Source organism: Nycticebus coucang, chromosome 5 (assembly GCF_027406575.1).
Source record: "Nycticebus coucang isolate mNycCou1 chromosome 5, mNycCou1.pri, whole genome shotgun sequence".
Classification (NCBI taxonomy): domain Eukaryota; kingdom Metazoa; phylum Chordata; class Mammalia; order Primates; family Lorisidae; genus Nycticebus; species Nycticebus coucang.
Window position 1 is genome coordinate 4,610,879 of NC_069784.1, and position 8,293 is coordinate 4,619,171.

Sequence of the window (8,293 nt, forward strand, 5' to 3'; positions counted from 1 at the left end):
CCAGGAGCTAAATTGTCTTGTCTCTGATATTTAGGATTACAATCTTAACTTGTTTTGTGTGGGTTACACATAGACTTTATGAGAGTCAATCATCATTTCATATGGATCCCAGTTATAACACCATTGTTAAGTATATTGAATGAAATTTTCACTGCTTTGCAGTGGTGATTTTGATATTAGTTAAGTACCCATAAATGCACAGGCCAGTTTCTAGACTCATTATTTGTGTTTTATTAGTTTGTTTTATATTTTTATGCTAATATGACACTATCTTAGTTATAGTAACTTTTAAAAATCAGCTTTGATATCTGATAAAAGAAAAAGCCATCGTAGCTAATTCTTCTTCAATTTGGATGTGCTATTTCCACTCTTTGAATTCTTTTTTTTTAATTTCAGAATATTACAGAGGTACAAATATTTTGTTTATGTGGATTTCTTTTGCACTGCTTGAGACAAAGTTCTAAGTGTGCCCATCACTCAGATAGTGTCCATCGTACCTGTTGGGTAAGATTTCAACCATCCTTATCTTCCTTCCTCCCACTTGCTTGATTTCTGTTGAGTTTTGCTTCCATCTGTGCACATGAGTTCTGTTTGGGTGGTTCTAACGTAGTAGTGGGTACATGTGGTGTTTTGTTTTTTCATTTTTCCAATGCGTCATGAAGGAGAATGATCTGCAGGTCCATCCAGACTGTTACAAAAGGAATTAATTCATATTTTACGGCTGAGTAGAACACCACAGTATACACATACCACATTATATTAATCCACTCATGAAATGATGGGCCCTTGGGTTGACTCCACATCTTTGGAATTGTGAATTGTGCTAGAATAAACATTCTAATGCAAATGTATTTTTAATGAAATGATTTTTTTCCCTTTGGGTAGATACCTAGTAGTGGGATGGCTGGATCAAATGGAAGGTCTACTTTTAGTTCTTTGGGGAAATTCCATACTATGAGTTTGCAGTCCCACCAACTGTGTATAAGCGATCTTTCTCTCTGCACCCATGCCAGCAAGTCTTATGTCAGGAATTTTTGATAAAAGCCATTCTCAGTGGGGTTAGGTAACATTTCATTGTGGTTTTGATTTGCGTTTCTCTGATATTAGTGACATAGAAAATGTTTTCATATATTTATTGGCCATTAGTCTATCTTATTTCGAAAAGCTTCTGATCATGTGTTTCGCCCATTTTTTAATGGGTTTGCTTGATTTTTTTCTTGCTTATTGGCTTGACTTCTTGTGGATTCTGGTTATTAGCCCTTTACCAAATGTAGAGCATGTGAACATTTTCTCTCATTCTTTAGTTTGTCTATTTGCTCTATTGATTGTTTCCTCAGCTAAGCAGAAGCTTTGCAATTTAACCACGTCTCATTTGTATATTTATTTATGGCTGTGATTGCCACTGAGATCTTCATAAAAAATTTGCCTAGGCAAATGTCTGTAAGAATTTTTCCATCATTTTCTTCTAGAATTTTAATGGTTCATATCTTAGGTTCAGCTTTGTTATTCATCATGAATTAATATTAGTGAGTTGTGCCAGCTATGAATCCTGTCTCAGTCTTTTATGTGTGGCTATTCAATTTTCCCAGCACCATTTTGGAGCAGAGATTCTTTTCCTCAGTGTATGTTGCTGGCTGCTATGCCAAAGATCAGACGGAAACATGTTGATGGTTTTATATTTGAGTTTTCTTTTCTGTTCCATTTGTCTATTTCTCTATTTTTGTGTCTGTACCATGCCGTTTTGGTTACTACTGTTGTGTGTATACATTTAAATCTGGTAAGATGATGCCTCCAGACTTGTTTAATTAGAAGGTATCTTCAATCTTAAGGATTCTTTCTTTTGCCTGATATAGTCTATTCTTAAAACTTTCTACTGTTTTCTATATATCCTTGAATTAATTTTTCATTTCCTGAAGTTCTCTTTGATTTTTTCTAATAATTTGATTTCTTTATTTCTTGTATTCTTGTCACTTCTTTGTGTTGATTTTTCATTTTCTCTTGTATTTTGTTGAGCTTCTTTATAATCCAAATTTGGAATTCTTTTTCTGTAATTTTGATACTTTTGGTTGGTATCCACTGTTACAAGTTGTTGTTTCCATTCAGGGGTGACCTTTTATCTTGATTTTTCATACTTCTGGAGTTCTTCCACTGATTCCTTCTCATCTGGCCTCTTGATCCAGTCCTGGGAGTACTGGGCCTGGACTGCAGGCTTGTCCCTGGGTCCCCAAAAGTCAATTCCTGACCATGCCAAGGAGAAGAGTGTCGGTTCCAAGTTGCCTATGGGGTGTTCAAGAAGAATTCATGATCTTCTTGGGTCGTCTCTGTACTCCTGTCTTCACTTCTCCCCAGTAACATAATTGTATTGGGTCCCCAGCTTAATCTCCAACATGTGTGTGTGTGGGGTGCTTGTGAGTACCAATTAGCCATGGTCTGTTTGCTTGAACTGGGCAAGGCTATGATGTGCTATAGAGCTGTTCTCTCTGTCACTGTTTGATGTTTGTATGAAAGAGCCAGCTGTGGAGATGTTTTTTATACCTGTGGCAGACTTTGGGCCCCTAAGTCTGGGGCCCAAGGTAGAGTACTTGAGCGCCCCAAGCTTTAAGAGAGACCCTGTAGCTTCCAAGGGGTTGCTTGGTCTCCACTGTCATTAGGTGGGAGGAGGAGCAAGGCAGTTTGTGGTTAGGTCTCAGGGGCAAAGCCTTGGCTGAGCTCAGAAAATGGTTTTCTGGCTACTAGAAGGAGCCTCCAGTACAAGGGCCAGGAGGGTTTACCGGGGGAGAGGCCTAAATGCAGGTGCCGCGGCCCAGGCCTGGATCTTTCCACCCTTACCCAGTGACACAGCTTTTCTGTGCGGGGGAGGGTGGACGCTTTCCCAAGTGCCCCCTCCTTAGACTCTCACAGCACACGCTAATCAGTTCAGTTCATCTGTGTGCTCCCTCACCACCCAAGGCCGGCTCTCAGACCTTTGCTTGGTCTGCGAGTCTGAGCGTCTGACCCGCTAGCACGTCACTATGAAAACACCGGCAACCCAGGAGTTCCCAAGTCGTGCAACCCTGTTCTACCACCGGTCTCGGAGGAGGAGCTGTGGGTCCCTGTACCTGCCGGAACCTCTGCCTGTAGCATGTACCTGACGGAGAGAAACGACCGCTTGCAAATTTCTTGGCAGGAATTGCTCTCCGGTGGTGAAAAGTGGGGGAGGGCCTGCAGCACCTGGTCCCGGGGCACCCCTGCGGGTGCAGGTGGGTTGCCATGGAATCAGGGGCAAGGCTATTCCTCGCATCCGCCTTATCTGATAGGGCAGTTCTCCAGCAAGAGGGAATGAAAGCGCTCCCGGATCCCGGTTCCTCAGCACCCCACTACACTCGCCCATCAGGTGTGTCTGCATGGGCTTCCTTGCCACCCGAGTCCGGCTCCCAGACTTCTCCCCCACTTCCTCCGAACCTTTCTCATGTCGGGGTACACAGAGTGTACAACCCTGAAAAATGCTGGTGGGCAGGAAGTCCAAATGGTTGGCCCCAGTTGCACCAAAAGTCCTCAAAGGGAAGAGGTATGGGTTCCCTGTGAGGACACCTTAGCCTGGGATATGTGCTTGCAGGAGAGAAGCAGCCATGAACTTCTTGGCTCAAACTATACTCACAGTTGTCCTGGACGGGGGAGGGGCCCTGGCTCCTGGACAGCACAAACTCAGGCCGCCTTTTCAGTCACATCGGACAGGGGAGGGGCCGGGGGTGGGCAGCGCCTGCATGGGTGAAAGCCGGCATTCTGTTCTCTGGTGGCATCCTCTCAGGCTGCCCTGATTCCTGGGACTCGCTATTTCACCCCACTATTCCACAGTGCCACTGTGCCGGGGCTCATGGATAGTGGGAAAGCCTTCAGCACGTGTAGTGCGGCCTGTTCACCTGAGGCTCTTCAGATGGGAGGGAACCCGCCAGGAGGGACCCCAACGCCCCCTTCCCCTTCTGCCTGGTTCTAAGCATCTCTGTTCATCCTCACTGCTATCTTCTCCTCTTTGTCTTCTTACTGTTTGGCTTTGCAAGTTTCTCCATGGAGTCCTCAGCCACCTCTGACTCTCCCTCTGTGGCCCGCACCTAACTTGTGACTCTTCTCCCCTCACCTCTGTCCAATACGCTGCCTCCTGGCTGGACAGTCTGACAAGCGATGCCTCTAGTTGGCCATTTTGGACATCTTCTCTCCAAAATGTCTTCCCCTCCAATACTCTGCCTCAGCCCCATGAATTCTCATCTGTCTCCTCCACAAAATGGGGCCATGGTGCTCTGCTTGGGATCCTCTCCCTGTGCTACGGTCCAGAAAGTTTCTCCAGGCAGAAAGCCAGGTTACAATAGGGCTCATCTTGTTTGCCTCCCTTCTCTAAGATAATCATAGTTCTTCATTGTCTATTGTCAGTAAGCAGTTTTTAAAGCTGTATTTTGTCCAGTTTTCTAGACAGGAGAGGAAGGCAGATGCCAGTTACTCTGTCATTATTAGAAGTGAAATTCCAATTGTCTTCTTTGGAAATGTGTTTTCATTTTAATACCAGTTTTCAAGTGCCTTTTGGATGTATGTATTTATTTTAAAAATGAGGTCAGTCCTTGAGAGATCCAGGGGTGGTGATGGGGAGGGTTTCATTGTGTGTTTCCTCATTAGTAGCTGGGTCACTCTTTCTCTACACCAGGGCTATTCAATAGAACTTTCTGTAATGAGGAAAATGTTCTCTGTCTGATGTTCTCTGTTGTTTGATACTTTAGCCACTACCCACATGTGGCTACTGACCCTCGAAATGTCATTATACAATGGAGAAACTGAAGTTTACATTTTATTTCATATGAATTAAATTTAAATAAGCATGGATGGCTAATGACAGCACAGATGAAAAAATTATTTCCTGTGTTTCAGAGCCCATTTGTCACCTCAAGGCCCTTTGTCACCTACAGCTGAACTCACCTTCTGATTTTCTCATTCTAAACTTTTTCCTAATGAGCGTACTGTCCTTGCTTCTCCATGTCTATTAAAATTTTACTATCCCGACACTCAGAACTTGTGACTTCCTTCTTTCATTCCCTTCCTTTTTTCCCTTCTTCCCTCCCTCCTTCTTTCCTTCCTTCGTTTCTTTCATCTTTTCATTAACACACAGTTGTTGCAAACTTACTTTGTGCCTGGACATGCCAGACTATGATGAACAGATAAATAATATATAATCTTTAACTTCCAGGATATTAGAGTCTAATAAGAAAGGCATAGACACAAGCAAGTGAAGTATAACAGTTCAGTAAACACAATAACAGAAACAAAGGGTTAAGAAATAACATTGTTGTGTGTTTATTGTTGGGGACATTTGTAAGGAATGGGACTGAGCACAGAAAGAAGAGGTTTGCAGGAGGATGATTTGATTTTGACTCTAAAATCTGACATAGAAATTGGAGATTACCAGGTGGAAAAATGGAGTAGGGTATTCCAGGTAGAAGGCGTGGAGTGATTAAACATCACCATCTGTTAAGAAACTATCAACAGGTGATATTGCTGGAGAGTAAAGTAAGTTGATGTGAAGAAGGGTTGTTGGAGAGTGCTAGATTATGAAATATAAGAAGCAAACAGGATTGACTATGTCTTTGATACAGTCAAGGAATCCTGGCTATATTGTGTCAGTGAAGGAGAATGAAGACTTTTAATCTCAGAAATGACAGGGAAACTACTTAGGGGGCTATGGCAATAGCTCTGATGACGAGTGACGAGGATCTGAACAAATACAGTAGCAGTAGAAATGAAAAAGAGGAGGTTAATCAGAGAGACATAATGTCAAATTGGCAGGGCTTAGTTGGCTAACTGGGAATGGAATGAAGGGGAGGGGAGGATTCCTGAGGGACTTGGAGTTATGACTTTGGTTATCAAACTGGTGGTGATGATTCCAATGAAGAATAGTAGTGTGAGAAAAAAGAGAATGATTTCTGCTTCGGACACATTCAGTTGGCAGTTAGTGATATAGCTCTATAATTTAAAGAGAAGATCTCAACCCAGCAATGGAAGAGGGCACTCAAGCATGTTGTGTATGAGGGAAGGATTTCCAACTGCACAAGTGAACAGTTGGAGAAAATATTTTTTGGGAGGGTTTCCTGGATATTCTGGTTATCAGCATTTAGTCTTCAGTAAGTTGAGCCAATTTAAGGTTTACAACTGAGTAGGCTGTACCACTATTAATCAGAAAATCAATGAATTTTCCCACTTTTATGGTTATCCTGGTGGGATATATTAATCACTGGCTGTAATTCTAGTGGGTTCTGAGGAACTTTGGGGTTCCATTATTGCAAATCTTCTGCGTTCTTCTTCTATTAATTTTACAGTTGCTGCCCTATCACTCTTTTGCTGTAAGTTAAGACAATCCTTTCTTCAAAAACCCTTCTCTTTAGAACAGATACATTGGTCTTTTGTTAAGGGATTGTTTCTGATTAATCTTTTTTTTTTTTATTTCTGTGGGGTGGGAGGTAGTCCATGTTTAAGGGACTCCCTAGAGTTTTGTGTTAGAACTATCAAAAGTCTTGTCTGTTGTTTCATTTTATATACCTTTTTTCTGTTGTTGTTATTGTTCTTTAGTCTGTTTACAATTTATAATGATCCAATAAGCCACTTTAACTAAATAACCCAATGGGGTAAAGGGATAACCCCCTCTAACTTGTGTAGCTTTTGCTGGATATAAGACATGTTCTGGTCAACAAAGGTCATGTTGGTTATCCTTGAATTATCAGGACTTCCTGGATCTATATTAGTATGTTTCTGATATGGAGTTTAAGACCAGCCTGGATAATATAATGAGATTTAATCTCTACAAAAAAAGTTAGCTGAACTACACTTGTAGTTCCAGGTACCCAGGAGGCAGTGGCAGGGGGATCACTTGAGCCCAGAAGTGGGAGGGTGCAGTGAGCTATAATGATGCCACAGCATTCTAGCTGAGTAACAAAGAAAAAGAAAGAAAAATGGGGAGGGAGCTCAATAAGTTTCCACCTATTTGGTACAATGTATATGGCACACTTCTTTGTTAAAAGACTCAACTACAACTTGGACTTTGGACTTTAACTTATAAATGCAAATAATATAACCTAGTTGTTTATACCCCCACATCAACATGAAATAAAAATAATAAATAACAACAATAAAAGAAGATTATATGGGAGACATATCAATAATTTCCAGAGTAGTATTTCAGCATTTCTGCCAACTTTGGTCCTTAGATGCCAGCTTCCTTGTATAATGTATGCATGTTGGAACATTAATCACTCAAATAGATCTGAATGACTGATTTACATTTTAGATATGCAAGATATCATAAGGATTATAGGGTGACTGGAATAAAAATTATTAGGATAGAACCTAATTTCCCATTTTGTTCCTTGGCCAACATGCCCATATTGATCACCTATAATCTATTGATGGTTTGAATCTTACTTGATTGCCAGTGAATTTTAGTCACTATTAGTGAGATTACTTAAGAAATGGGCTCTGAATTTTAGATAATTTTATTGTACTTCCATAGTTCAGGCCCAATAAATAACTTGAACCCAGGTGCACAGAGCTAAATTGCCCAGTCTGTATCATTACAGGGGTTTATTGCAAATCAAAGTCCCTGAAGATTTACAATATTGATTTCATTATGCTTCAAAGCAAATAAGCACATTAAAAAAATAATTTTTTAAGAAGAAATGACAAATGTTGTGCAAAGCCATAGCAGTGCCCTGGACTCAATTCCTTGGCACAAGCCAATCTGTCCTTGGAGTCCTGTCCTCCCCCACTCCCCCAAAAAGAAGAGGGTGAAGTTGCTCTTATTCCTACCTACCGTAATCTTCTTTCACTGCTGATCCCTCTTTAGGGCTCCTCCTTTTCCCAAATGCCTGGATTTTGATAGTTGATGTTGCTGGACATGGAGTAAGTCAATAGTAAACTAATTCACATTAAGATGTTAGTGATATAGCTATGGAGGTAAGTTGCAGTTGACATGTTATATTTTTAAGAGAAAAAAATAATGAAATATGGATTGAAACCCATTAGCATTTTGAACCTTAACCATGTTTTCCCCCTCCAGTCTTAAAAATTTTGGTAGGCTTTGGGCGGCGCCTGTGGCTCAAAGGAGTAGGGCGTAAGCCCCATATACCGGTGGTGGTGGATTCAAACCCGGCCCTGGCCAAAAAAAAAAAAAAAAACCCGCAAAAATTTTGGTAGGCTTCTAAAAGCTGGCGGGCTCTTAGGCACCCTAGTGCTTCGTGGATTAAGTGTCTCTGGAGCTACTTTGAAAGGCCAATTGCCTCTT